This window comes from Sturnira hondurensis, unplaced genomic scaffold, assembly GCF_014824575.4.
Source record: "Sturnira hondurensis isolate 20B ecotype Veracruz unplaced genomic scaffold, ASM1482457v3 Scaffold0021354, whole genome shotgun sequence".
Lineage (NCBI taxonomy): Eukaryota > Metazoa > Chordata > Mammalia > Chiroptera > Phyllostomidae > Sturnira > Sturnira hondurensis.
Window position 1 is genome coordinate 32,740,668 of NW_028093985.1, and position 13,516 is coordinate 32,754,183.

At 40.0% G+C, this 13,516-nt stretch overlaps 1 protein-coding gene across 4 annotated transcripts in view; it reads right to left on the minus strand.

Moving 5' to 3' along the window:
* The window catches only part of EPB41L4A (erythrocyte membrane protein band 4.1 like 4A), a 246,527-nt gene that overhangs the window by 217,142 nt on the left and 15,869 nt on the right, over positions 1-13,516 (minus strand). The window lies entirely within an intron of this gene.

Here is a 13,516-nt window from a genome sequence, read left to right on the forward strand (position 1 = left end):
GCGACGTATCCTGAGGGAAAACCAATTACACTACAAAGTGACTGAAAACAACTAAGGAAAACACTGTAAGAAAATTATACAAAGGTACCTACTTATCTATATTTAAATATATAAATTGCTTCCTCTCCCTCTACTTATTCAATAAAACTATAATTCTACTAAAACAATGTTTTTCACCAACAAAACATTGCTTAGTTGGTATAACTTTATTGATGATATTCTATACAGTAATGTTAAAATAACTATAAAGATAGACAGGAATTGACCATACATGCTTACTTTTTCTCATCCAAAAAGCTACCAGTTGCAAATTCTTTGATTAAGGCATGAATATGTGAGGATTTTTTAAAAAGGCACACAAAAAACTTCCCTAATTGCCACACTCAAGAAAATTACCACAGAATAATCTCAAAAACAGAAAGAAACGAAAAAGACTCTAGTTTCAGACAGTTCAACATACACTCTTTCCAACTTTCAAAAAACGGTAAGTCTCTGATTATGTAACCTCGTACAAAGCACAAGAAAAAGACTGAAGTGTCCCTGAACTGGTTTTCTGACGCTGGCATAACCTCGGTATCAGAACTGGTCAGAGAAACCAGCCACCTACACATACACACAACACAGACACCCGTGCACACAACTCGACTGCAGGGAGAGGGCAGCGCACACCTCATCCACCCAGAGGACACTGACGGTTTGACGCCCCCCCCCACCATTCTACTTCTCTTTCTTACAGAGGCAGAGCCAGTATGTGTCAGCAACCCTCCCCAAATCCCTTACCCAGCACTCACAGGGCCAGATGTGTTTCAAGATTCCAACAACTTCCAGAAAGGCACTACCGGGCATATCCAATATCTTTCACACATCTTCACAGAGTCTGGGGCAACTATAATATTTCTGAAGCAACAATGTATAAACATTTACACTAGTGCGCTAAGTAAAGACTTAAAAATTTTCTCACATTACCATCAGGTCTTTTCCTCAAATACGTTCAAGTCAAGTCTGGTTGTATAATCAAATGAGTTGTTTTCTAAATCTAAGTTCTCAGAACTTTTCAGATTTTAGAATTGTGAAGAAGGGATGATTGCTCTATTATGGAACATTCTGTAAATAATAATGTTAACGACTAATAATTCAGTGAGTGAGTACTATGAGAGGTAATTCAGTTGGGATACATTACCTCTAACTCCTCCTAGCACTGTGTAAGGTTTTACAAATGACATTCGGAGGGGTTAAGTGTCTTGCCCAAAGCCATTAGGACCTGGAAAAAACCAGGACCTGAACCAAGAACCACTCATACTCCACCCACTATGCTACTGTACATTCGGGTTCTTAGCTGCAAGCTAAAGAAAGCGACTCTAGCAACCCTACGCAGAGAAACCATTTTCTGGAAGCATAATGATAATTCACAGAATGAATGGAAAACCAAGCTCACAAAATGAGCCGAATCTCATTATCCAGGACCCAGCTGCATGTGCCATGACCAGGGTCAAGCTGTAAAATTAGGATGCTGCTGCTGGTATCACCACCACCAGGGCTCCCTCCGCCCTCCATCCCTACTGCCACTAAGCTCTCGACAACCAGGCACAGCTGTAGGAACGTCTCAACTGTCCCTCTGCCTTTGCAAGATTCAAAGTCTCAGCACTTTGGTTAAATCTCAATCACCTGCCTCCATGCTTTCACAGTGTGAAAAAGGCAGTAGGTCCCACCAACTCCTCACCAAGGAGCGACTCTTTCCCAAAGGGAAGGAGGCAGGAGACTGGGCAATCTCCCCTAAAACGGGGGGTTGACAGTGCCTCCATTCTAAAACCTATTTGCATACCATATCCAACAGCATGCAGTAAAGTAGGACTTATTCCAGAAATGAGATTTCTAATTTTAAGAAATTGATATGGTACTTCACATCAATAGTCAAATTTTTAAATAATAAGATAAATCAGTTGGTGCTTATAAAGGTATTTGATGTATCTTCACATCCATTCTTTAATCATATTTACAAGAACAACACAGCCCCAGCGGGGTGGCTCTGTCCGGTGGCATGTAGTCCCAAGAAAGGAAGAAAGAGAGACAGACGGAGGAGAAGGGAGGGAGGGGAGAAGAGGGCTCAATTTTTTTCCTGCCTTCTAATTCTTTTAGGTTATCTTCAAACCTGAATATAAAATATATTTTNTTGCATACCATATCCAACAGCATGCAATAAAGTAGGACTTATTCCAGAAATGAGATTTCTAATTTTAAGAAATTGATATGGTACTTCACATCAATAGTCAAATTTTTAAATAATACGATAAATCAGTTGGTGCTTATAAAGATATTTGATGTATCTTCACATCCATTCTTTATTTCTGAACTCTTAGTAAGTGAGGAAAAGAAAGCTCGTATTTTAGCCTGATATTCTTCCTCTCAGTTTAATCATATTTACAAGAACAACACAGCCCCAGCGGGGTGGCTCTGTCCGGTGGCATGTAGTCCCAAGAAAGGAAGAAAGAGAGACAGACGGAGGAGAAGGGAGGGAGGGGAGAAGAGGGCTCAATTTTTTTCCTGCCTTCTAATTCTTTTAGGTTATCTTCAAACCTGAATATAAAATATATTTTTTTTAAAAATGATACCCAACTTAGACTTGAATTAGAAGTAACTAAGTAGAAAGAGAAAAGCTTTAGGGCAAAGCAGAGATTTGCAGAAGCAGGACAGAGCAGTTTTAAAAAGCTGAAAGACACCCTTCGAGAGCTTAAAGAAAAGCCCAGAGCAAGAGCTCATAAATGACAATCAAGACAGTAATCTCCACGACCAGATGGTTTTCCTGGTGAATTCTACCAAATATTTAAAGAATTAACACTAATCCTTTTCAAACTCTTCCATAAAAATTGAAGAGAAAGGAGCACTTTCAAAGTCATTTTATAAAGCCGGCATAATGCTGACACCAAAGCCACATTAAGCAACTACAAGAAAACTATAGACCAATATTCCTGATGAATATAGGTGCAACAATTCTCAATAAAATACTAGCAAATTGAATTCAATAACACATTAAAAGAATCATGATCAAATGGAATTTGGACCTGGAATGCAAGGATGGTTCAACATATGCAAATGAGAAAATGTGATACATCACATTAATGAGACGGAAAAATTACGTGCTCATCTCAATAGATGCAGAAAAACATTTGAAAAAAACTACTTATTTCATTATAAAGATGATTAATAAATTGGATATACAAGAAACATACCAAACATAATAAAAGCAGTAGATGACAAGTCTACTGACAATTAATGGTGAAAGGTTGAGAGCTTTTCCTCAAACATCAGGAACAAAATAAGGATGCTCACGTCACCACTTCTACTCAACATAGTACTGGAAGTCCTCACCAAATCAATCAGGAAAAAAAAAAAGAAAGAAATGGCAATCAAATTTCAAAAGAAGAAGTAAAACTGTCTTTGTTTCCAGATGATCTTATATAGAGAAAATTCTAAAGATTCCAATAAAAAACTGTTAGAGCTAATTAACAAATTCATTAAAGTTGCAGGATACAAAACTCATTATAGAAAAATCAGACTTATTTCTATACACCAACAACAACAAAATATCTGAAAAAGAAAGAAATTAACCAAGAAGTGAAAGATCTATACACTGGAAGCTACAAGACTTTAATGAAAGAGATAGAAGACACAAATAAATGGAAAGATATCCATATTTATAAATCAGAAGTTAATATTATTATAAAATGAGCATAACATGCAAAGCAATCTATGGATTACTGCAATCCCTATTAATATTCCAATGGCATTTTTTAGAGAAATAGAAAAAAATATCCTAAAATTTGTTTTGTGAAATACCCTGAATAACCAAAGCAATCCTGAGAAAGAACAAGACTGGCAGCATCACAATTTCTGATTTCAAACTATATTACAAAGCTATAATAATCAAAACAGTATACTGCTGACATAAAAACAGACATATAAACCAATGAAACAGAGAGCCCAGAAATAAACCCACACATTGATGGTCACTTAATTTATGATAAAGGAGCCAAGAACACACAATAGGGAAACAATCTCTCTTCAATAGTGTCAGGAAAATCAGACTGTGACATGCAAAAGAAAAACTGAAACTAGACCTCTGTCTTACACCATAAACAAAAATTTACTCAAAATGGATTAAAGACTTGAATGTAAATCCTGAAAGCACAAAAGTCCTAGGCAGGAAGCTCTCTGACATCAGTCTTGGTGATGATTTTTGATGTTTGACACCAAAAGCAGAGGTAACCAGAGCAAAAATGAAGAAATACAGCTACATCAAACTTCTGCACAGCAAAGGAAACCACCAACTAAAACTAAAGAACAACCTACCAAATGGGAGAAAATATTTGCAAATCACCTATCTGACAAGGAGTCAGCATCTGAAATACAAGGTGGGGCAAAAGTAGGTTCACAGTTCTTTGTATGAAAAATAATACAATAATTAATAAATAATCGTTGAAGAATAAGCTGTTTCACGTACCAACAACTGTAAACCTACTTTTGCCCCGCCCTATGTATAAAGCATTCAGACAACTCGGTAGTAAAAAAAAAAAAATCCAATGTAAAAATGAGCAGAGGATCTGATTGGACATTTTTCCAAAGAAAACAGATAGCCAACAGTATATGAAAAGATGTTCAACATCACGAATCATTGGGAACATGCAAATCAAAACCACAATGAGACATCCCCTCACACCCTGTGCATGGCCATCCCTGAGAAGCCAAGATAACAAGTGCTGGCAAGCAGGGTGTCCAAGCCACATGCAGCCCAGGATGGCTATGAATGTGACCCAACACAAAATTGGACATTAACTTTAAGCATTTTTTTTTTGCTCAGCAGTTTTTCTTAGTGTTTGTGCATCTAATGTGTGGCCTAAACCAACTCTTTCCTGTGTGGCCCAGAGATGCCAAAAGGTTGGACACCCTGGTTAGAGAAAAGGAACCCTGTACACTGATGGTGGGAATGTAAACTGGTGCGCCCACTGTGGCAAACAGTATAGCGGTTCTGCAAAAATTAAAAATAGAACCATCATATGATTCAGAAATTATACTTCTGAGTATATTATCTGAAGAAAACAAAACACTAATTCAAAAGTGACGTGCACCCCTATGTTCACTGCAGCTTTATTTACAGTAGCCAAGACAGGGAAACAACCTAAGTGTGCACCAACGGACGAATGAACAAAGAAAATATTTACACACACAGGAGTGTTACTTAGTTACAAAAAGAAGGAAATCTTGCCATTTGCAACAAAATAAGTAAAATTTGAGGGCATTATGCTATGTGACATAAGTCAGATAGAAAAAGTTACTGTATGATCTCACTTATATATGGGATCTAAATAAACAATGCAAAATAACAGTAACAAAACTAAACTCATGGATACAGAGAACAGACTACTGCCAGGCGTGAGGGGTGAGGGGTGGGAAGTGGGCGAGGGTGGTCCAGAGGTACAAACTTCGAGTACAAAATAAGTAAATAACGGGGATGTAGTGTCACAGCATGGTGACTGTAGGTAATAACACTGTGGTGTGTATTTGACAGTTGCTAAGAAAATAAATCTTAAAAATTATTATAAGAAAAAATTTTAGCTTTGTGTGGCAATGGATCTTAACCAGACTTACTATGATCGTTTCGCAATACATACACATACTGAGTCATTATGTTGCATGCTTGAAACCAATATAATGTATGTCAATTATATTTCAGTAGAAAAATCAGAATTTCTTTAACCTAAGTTTAAAAGCAAAAAAATAGTAAATGAGTGTTTGCAATGAAGGTGGCAGGCCAAGGCCAACTGTACTCTAAAAAATAAAATAAAAAGATGATCTTGTTCTTAAATGGACTGTCAGTAAAATCTTCGTTTGGAGCCGAGAGCCTTCGGCCGCAGCCAAATTTCTACAACAGCCACACACAGTCAGATGTTTCCTTTTCACTGCGGCAGGTCGGGTAAAAGGTGTGTGCGTCTTCCTGAAAGACAGTTTTGCCACCTTCATATTAAAACTAAGGAAGAATGGTTAACCTGTCAAAATCCTGACTGAAGTGCCTTTGTTTATCTTTTTTTTAGTAAAAAGGCAAAAGAAAAGTCATAATGAGATTTTGCCTGGGTTTGGAGACATTTCAACATGGGCAATACATGAATTTTCTTTTAGCCCTTAATATACGCTGGGGAAAAAAATAATACAAAGAGCTGCCCCATCCATTTGCTAGGGCAGTCCCTATGAAATTCCCTCTGTGGTTAGTCTTAGTCATTGCACGACCCATGACCCCTCGGGCCATTGAGACATCCCACCTTTAGGAAGAAACTGGGAACAGCCCATGTGATCCTCGCATACAGTTTCAGCTTTACCTTTTCTAAGGAGCTGGAGAAACCCCTGTCAGCAGAGCACTGCTTCCTGGGAACCCGGCCAGCCTGCAGGCTCGAGCGCGTGTCCTGTCATGGCCAAAGGGACCTTTGAGAAAGAAAGTGTGATAGGGACGTGGTGCTTCCAAGAAAAATGCTCCTCTCCGATAAAAGGAAAATAACCTGTATCAGTTTATGTTTCTGGAGGGAACACATGGCGAACTCAACTTGGTTAATTTGGGCAAAGTCTAATAAAGGGTATTATAATGTGTGGAAATAATACAGAAAACAATTAGGGAGAAGGAAGAACCCCAGAGTTGGTGAGCTTTTATCCATCCCAGGCAACTAGGACCAAAAGGCCCAGAAACTCCCAGAAAAGCCAATCTGCACTCCTACCTATGGGCCCCTGAAGCAATCCTGAACTGCCAACTTCCAGACTTGTTATTTTCAGAGAAAAATAAGCCCTGTTACCTAAAGCGAAAACTCTGTCCATAAAAAACTCCACTGACCAGTCTTTCATTCACTGAAATTATCTCCTCAATGATGTTAAAAGAATTAAGATTATAGTCTAAGTGAGAGAAGGGAGGCAGCCCCAAATCCAAAAGATCTTGAGAGAGATCCCGATAGACCAAAGGGCACAAAACTCAAAAGAGGGAAAGAGAAATGGGTAATATCCAACCTCACCAATAAACATTTTAAACAATAATTTGCATTTCTCAAATCTTCAACTACTCATCACTCAGAGATAATGAGGTTCCGGTCTCACAAGCTCCTGGCAGATGTTCGACTTGGGAGAATGTCTAAAAATAACATGGACAACATGGACTGATTTCTTTGTCACTAGGACCTTAATCCTTTCTCCCTCCAAGCACTACTGTCTCCGAAATATATAAGTCGCAAGCTTATTGTTAACCAAATAATTAGTTTTTTAGTATGGCTTAATTAGTCCTTTCAATATCACATATTTCTAGCTACTTGTAATAGAGAATTCAACCCGAGCATTTCATATTTTTAAAAAGCATAATGAAATGAAGCAGTGCCTGCATTCTCTCAGCCCAACGGTCATGTCTTTAATGAGCACGTCTGTTCACACTGAGACCTAACGAAGGCACCATCGCCCATTAAGGGGCATCAGCTGTTAAATCCTAGAAATGGACAGTGAACACACAGCCTCTGTAGTACAGCTCTCATAAACTCAGCCCATAAATTGCTCTAATCTCACACAAAATATCGTTACAGCAAATCATTCCTGTCTGATCCTAAATTATTTCCAGTGGGACATCAAGCCTTCAGTAATAAATTTTATTAGCTTAAAAATTAATAAGGTTGATTTTGATAGATTCTTAAATGCTAACACATCCACTGTAATTATTTTAAGGAAGACAGACTTCTGAGTTCATCTATATGCCTCAATATTGATTTAAAAGGATGCTGAGGGAATAGGTTTTTTGGGGTAATTGAATTTTCCTGGTTGTTTTACTCCAATAAATGATCGTTATTTTTAACCGTCAGGCTCTGATCAGCAAAAGATGTGAGAGATTGGACTGAACACTAACTTCAAGACATACTGTAACAATAAAGTTTTAAAATAAATCTGATATCAACTTTCTCTTTAGTGCTACATTTAGAATCGTAAATATACAGCACATCTCTAAATTAAGGTTATGGTTTCCAGTTATTTTGACTGGATAGTAAAGGAAGATACCATAGACACGACAGTGGAGGACTGAGTAGCTGGAGAGGCTTCATGGGAACAGCAAGTGATTCTCCTGCAAGGAAGCCGAAGAAATTTAACCAACCAAAAAGAGAGTGGTCAATCCTTTTCCATCTGCTACCTCACTTGACAATGATCTCACCATTGACAGAGCCTTCCAGTAGGTCCCTGCTTTAGCTAAAAAAGACTGTGAAAAGAAAAACACATCAAAAGAGTGCAAACTGCCACCCAGAGAGCCCAAAAGATATGGGCCTCACATCTGATACGGAAGTTGAAAGCCCAGTGGGGAGAGCTCCCTTCCCACCAGGACCAGGATGGCATAAAAAGCAGTGAGGTTCTGTAAACACACAGCCATGCAGACACCAGGAGAATAGGAGCCAAGGGAGGAAGACCTGAAGGCTGTCTGCCCTTCGGCTAAGTCAGCATGTGCCCTTAAGGGACTGACTGTCGGGTCCTGCACTGCTCAAGGTCAAGCTCTGAACCTAAGGCCCCTCCGTGGCCTCTCCACTCAGACTCTGCCTGATAACCCTGCTCAGAAAGGTCCCTAGGCTGACTCTCATGGCCATGGACGTCCTTCTCTGGCTTCAACCAGGGATTAGAACAACTGCATGAACTCCTGGCGCCCGATGCTGGCCACGTCCCACACAGGTGCCCTCCCTGCAGCCACCCTGACCTCCATCCCAACAGGACACCCCAGCTTCCAGCAGGGCTTCAAAGTCTTCTCACCACTTTAATTAACTCAAAGATAAAGAACCACCCCTAAAAAATAAGTGTCAGACTGCCTGGAATGGACTATGAATAGAGTTTCTTATCAGGTGGCAATATTCTACAGAAATTGTGTTAAAAGAATTTGCAGACTTTCCTTTGAGTTGCAAAATATTTATCACAAAGTCCTCCAAAGTGCAGATTTAGAAAGTCTCCATTGCCAAATATGCATTATTTGTAAATAACACTGCATATGAAAGTTGTATTCAATCTTCCAAAGGACACCTTGGTTGGACCAGGGAAAACAGAGCAAGTCAGTGGAAAGGCGGCTGGTGAGGGCCCTGGAGAGCCAGCAGGGCCTCTCCCCTCTGAGCCCCTGTGAGGAGTTCTCAGATGTAACACACACTCAGGAGTAAATTATTGGTGTGTGGGCCTCGGAAGCAGTTGGTACTTAATTTAATGAGCTGTGAACTTATGTTAACGCAACTTCTTCTCCCAGAACAGAAGTGTTGGACGTGGGAGGGGATGGGGACCCAAGGTCTGAGGCTGAGGGAGGCTCAGAGCACTGGAGTGAGGGGGGAATAAAAGAAGAAGTACAAATCATTTACAAAGCAAAGCTCTCAGAGTTCCCAATGTGAGACACTAATTTTGGTCAAAATTTTTATTTCCCTGTATTAGGAGAGATTTGTATCGGAATTTTTAAAACACTTTTAAAAACAAGTGGACTTTGTAATACTGAAATGGTAATAGGCATTATTATAGCATTGGATCCTCCCAACGACACTAGAATTGGTGGCAGGAACAGTGTCAGCTGGTCTCACCACGGCACCCAGGGCCCAGCCCAGTGCCTGACGCCTGGAAGGTCCTCAAAATACATCTGTTCAATGAATGACTGTCTAAAAGGTCCCCTCTATCTTTTTTTCTGTTCCACTCCATGGTGGAAGCCCAGCTCTCCTCACCTCGCCACTAATGGCTTTCCCAGATTCCAGGCTCCCTTTGCCCGAATGCAGTCTGCACTGGTTAACTGCCAATTTACCTTCATAAAACACCACCAGGGCCCTCCTGGGCCTTGGCTTATCACAGACCAGGCTTTAACTCCTCTTCACGGTTTTCAAGTCCTTGAATAACCCCAACTGGGTGCCATGTGACATTCCCCTCTGCCTTCAGGTTCAGCCAGTTTCTCACTGGGCAACCCCTCACTTTCTTTATATCTGAAGGACACTTATTCTCAAAAGTCAAATTCCCAACACGCTTCTCCACAAGACCCTCACCTCTCACACATCAATGTCACACTGCCAGTTCTACTCTAGATTTCACTGTCCTCTTGTAATTTCATTTATGTTCATTCTATATTCCCCATAACAGGCCAACTAGAGTCAAGAAGTAAAAACAGGTATTAACAATTAGTGAACACCGCTTAGTGTCAGACATGACATAGCATATAAAATATCGGGGTGAACAGTAAGCTCTGTTAAAATTTCCATTGAATTGGCTGGCTTACATTTGCTTATGGACAACCTTTATTTAAGTTACACACGGTCTTACTCCACGAAGTAGCCTTAAGAAAATAAAATCCCCCCAAAAGGGACTAATTAAAAAATCAAAATGCTCATGAGTCAGAGGAGGAACAAAAGCTTTACCCTCCCTCCTTTTTACCTAATCAGTCACTCAGTCACTCGAGTTGCTGAAAACGGAAAATGTAACTGCTTTTCCTGGACCCTGTCCACTCCTCAAGGGGGGCTGAAAAGGCCACAGTAATCTGGGAAACCTGAGTAATGAAACGTGGACTGTGGCTCCAGACTAGATAAATCATAAACCTAATCTCAAGGTTTGAAAACAGCCCCTGTCACCACAGCCACGGTAGATACAACCCGTCAGAGCTAGAAGCTCAGCCCACTACCCTAATGTTCAAATGCCTGTACCAAACATACATTTAACACTACCCAGGGTCTGCAGAACCTTTACTCCGCCTTTTCCTCAGTTTAGAATCAAAAGTTCCTGGGTGGGAGGAATCTATTTTTCAGTCAAGTCTGTCTCATTAATTTTGAAGAGTCTTTTTCAATGTTACTCCGGCATGCACTGGCGCCACCAGAAACAACAGAATCGAGCGATAGCAAATATACATCAGGAGTAGATGCTGTATTCTCAGCCCAGAAGTTTTTATTTATGGGGAAGAATAAAATCTACTAGTAATATGGAGATTGTAGCTGTTTCTCAATATTTGGGTTCTTACTGGTTCCAACTCCTTCATCAGCCTGTAATCAGAATCTAGCAAAATCTAATGCTAGAAATGCAGCCAAATTGACCCACACAGTGTCAGTGAGTCTTCTTCCCTGGAGGAAAGACTGGGCAACTGAGAGCCGAAGTCCTTGACAGTTTCACGCAGTGACACTCAAAATGCATCGGTCAGCCTAAGCCACCTTTGCTCATCATTTCCTGTTGAACATGCTCAGAAAACTAACAGCCTGGCATGTCTAATAAGCCATGGATTCTACGTAGAAAGCAGAATTTAGTAAATGTGAGAAGTGGTGCATTTTCTTGTCACCTTGCTACCCTAACCTCAGGCAGAGAGCACAAGATTATCTAAAGGACAAAAGTGGAAACATCCACCAGAACAAACACCTGCCTGTCTTCTGCTTGGTGCTGAAAACCACAGCAGCCTTTGCTGGGAACATGGCCTTGGTCAATCCAGCATGACCCAGCAAGTCTGAAAAAAGCACCTGGAAGACCTAGCAAACCATAAGCAATGAGGCACAAAAAATCACCACCCTTTTCCTGGGGGAAAAAATATCCCTGTGTTGTTTTCAACCTTTCAATGGCACTAAAAGGGAAGCATTTTAAAAACACAAATCAATTTATAATAAAATTTAAATAAATAATTTCTTGAGTAAAGCAAGGTACATCCTGTTGAATACACACACCTGTTCTCAGGAGCCCTTATTTTCATACCTTAAGAAAATGTTTCAGGACATAAATACTCCGCATCTTTTAAAAACAGGATTTAAAAGGAAGATGGTGGTTTCCTACAGGGCAATTAGTCATATAGTATTTACTCTAACACACAACTGAAATTTAAATGTTACGTCACTTATCTTTCTCCCTCTGGGTACACACACACAGTTCAGCATTTTCAAGTAGAAGGAAAACACAAGGATTTTCGACCTGAAAACACAGAAGAGGCCCAAGTTTCTCCACCATCATTCACAAAGGAAATTGACCTGAGGAAACTGATGAGCTGCCAGCCTGGGGTCTGGTTTCCTTTGAGACCTTGCTCTTTGGGAGTCAACATCATGCCGGGGTCAACACTGGTGTTCCCATGGCACTGCCACAGCCTGCTCTCCCGGCTGCCTGTCACTGCTCACAGGCGGTCTGTGGGAGAGTTCTTCAAGGTCTGTGGGACAAAGTCTAGAAAATAATGATTTATTAAGGTTCCCATGATACTTAAAGAAAAAAGGCTCTTCAGAGTCCTACAAAGGCGACATCATAATAAATTCAATGTCCTCACCATTAAAATTAACAGAAGAATTGCAATCTTAATTTTTTTTTACTCATAGTACACTCCTACAAGGAATTTTAATGAGTAAATCCTGCCAGGTTCCCAAATCTAAGCTTTGTTTTTGAAATATACCCTCATCGAGTGATCAAGATTATCTAAATTGAACTCACCTTTTTATACTTGTGCAGGCAAGCTGACTAGTATGCCGCCAGAAATACAAAGGGATTTATTTCCAGCTATGCCCTTCAATAATTTAAAAAGCTGTACAGGAAGGTTAACATCCAAAGAAAGAAAGAGAAAGGGAGAGGAAAAGAGGGAAGGAGGAAGCTCGTACTTGTTTCCAAACTTATCTCGGTCCAACCCAGTAAGTCAGCTTTCTATCAGCACATGCAGATAATGGGAAGCCTTTTAAGGAAAACTGTAATTCCTTTCATTGTTTAGAACTGTTTAAGGGCATTCTAAGTCATTATTTCACTTGTTTTTAATCTCCCATAAGGCTCAGCTCTATATGTCTACATAAAAATAGCAACAGCTCATTTTTATTTGGTATCTCTCATGTTATCGTGCATTAGGCACTGTTCTAAGCCCTGACATGCATTAGTTTATTCAAACCTCATAGTTAATCTATGAATCTATAGTATGATTATCCTCATTCCACTGATGATGAAACTGAGGCACAGAGTTAAATAACCTGCCAAAGGTCGCCAGTTAGTAAATGATAGAGCTGCAAGATAATTATTAACACTCCACAGCACTTTAAAAATTTGCAAGAGTTTTTTTCAGCCATTATCTTCTTTGAACTTCACCACACACAAGCATCAATTTAATTTTACAAATGGAAGACCAAGGCTCCGAAGCACCTTTTCCAAGCTAGTAAATGAAGGAGCTGGAACAGGACTGATTTTTTTTGCATCTATATTCTCCCCTTCTCCCACTACAGAAGCTGCCTTTCTTATTGCAGACTCAACAAAAGTATTCTCGTGACACACTGATCATTTCTCAAAGCATAATTCTAGCTCCAGAAGGTACCAATTTTATTGAATTCATCCTTTTATCCCTGGCATCAGGTGCAATGCCAGGCACACAGCAGACGACAGGACCGAGTGTCCCCCTGACCCTCATCTCCTCCACCAAACTCATCCTTTTGTCTGCCTTCCTGCTACCTTGCCATCCTAAACTTCCTTCAGAGCTTCAGCCATCCTTACAAGTCATCACTTCAGAGAGGTCCAAGTCTATATA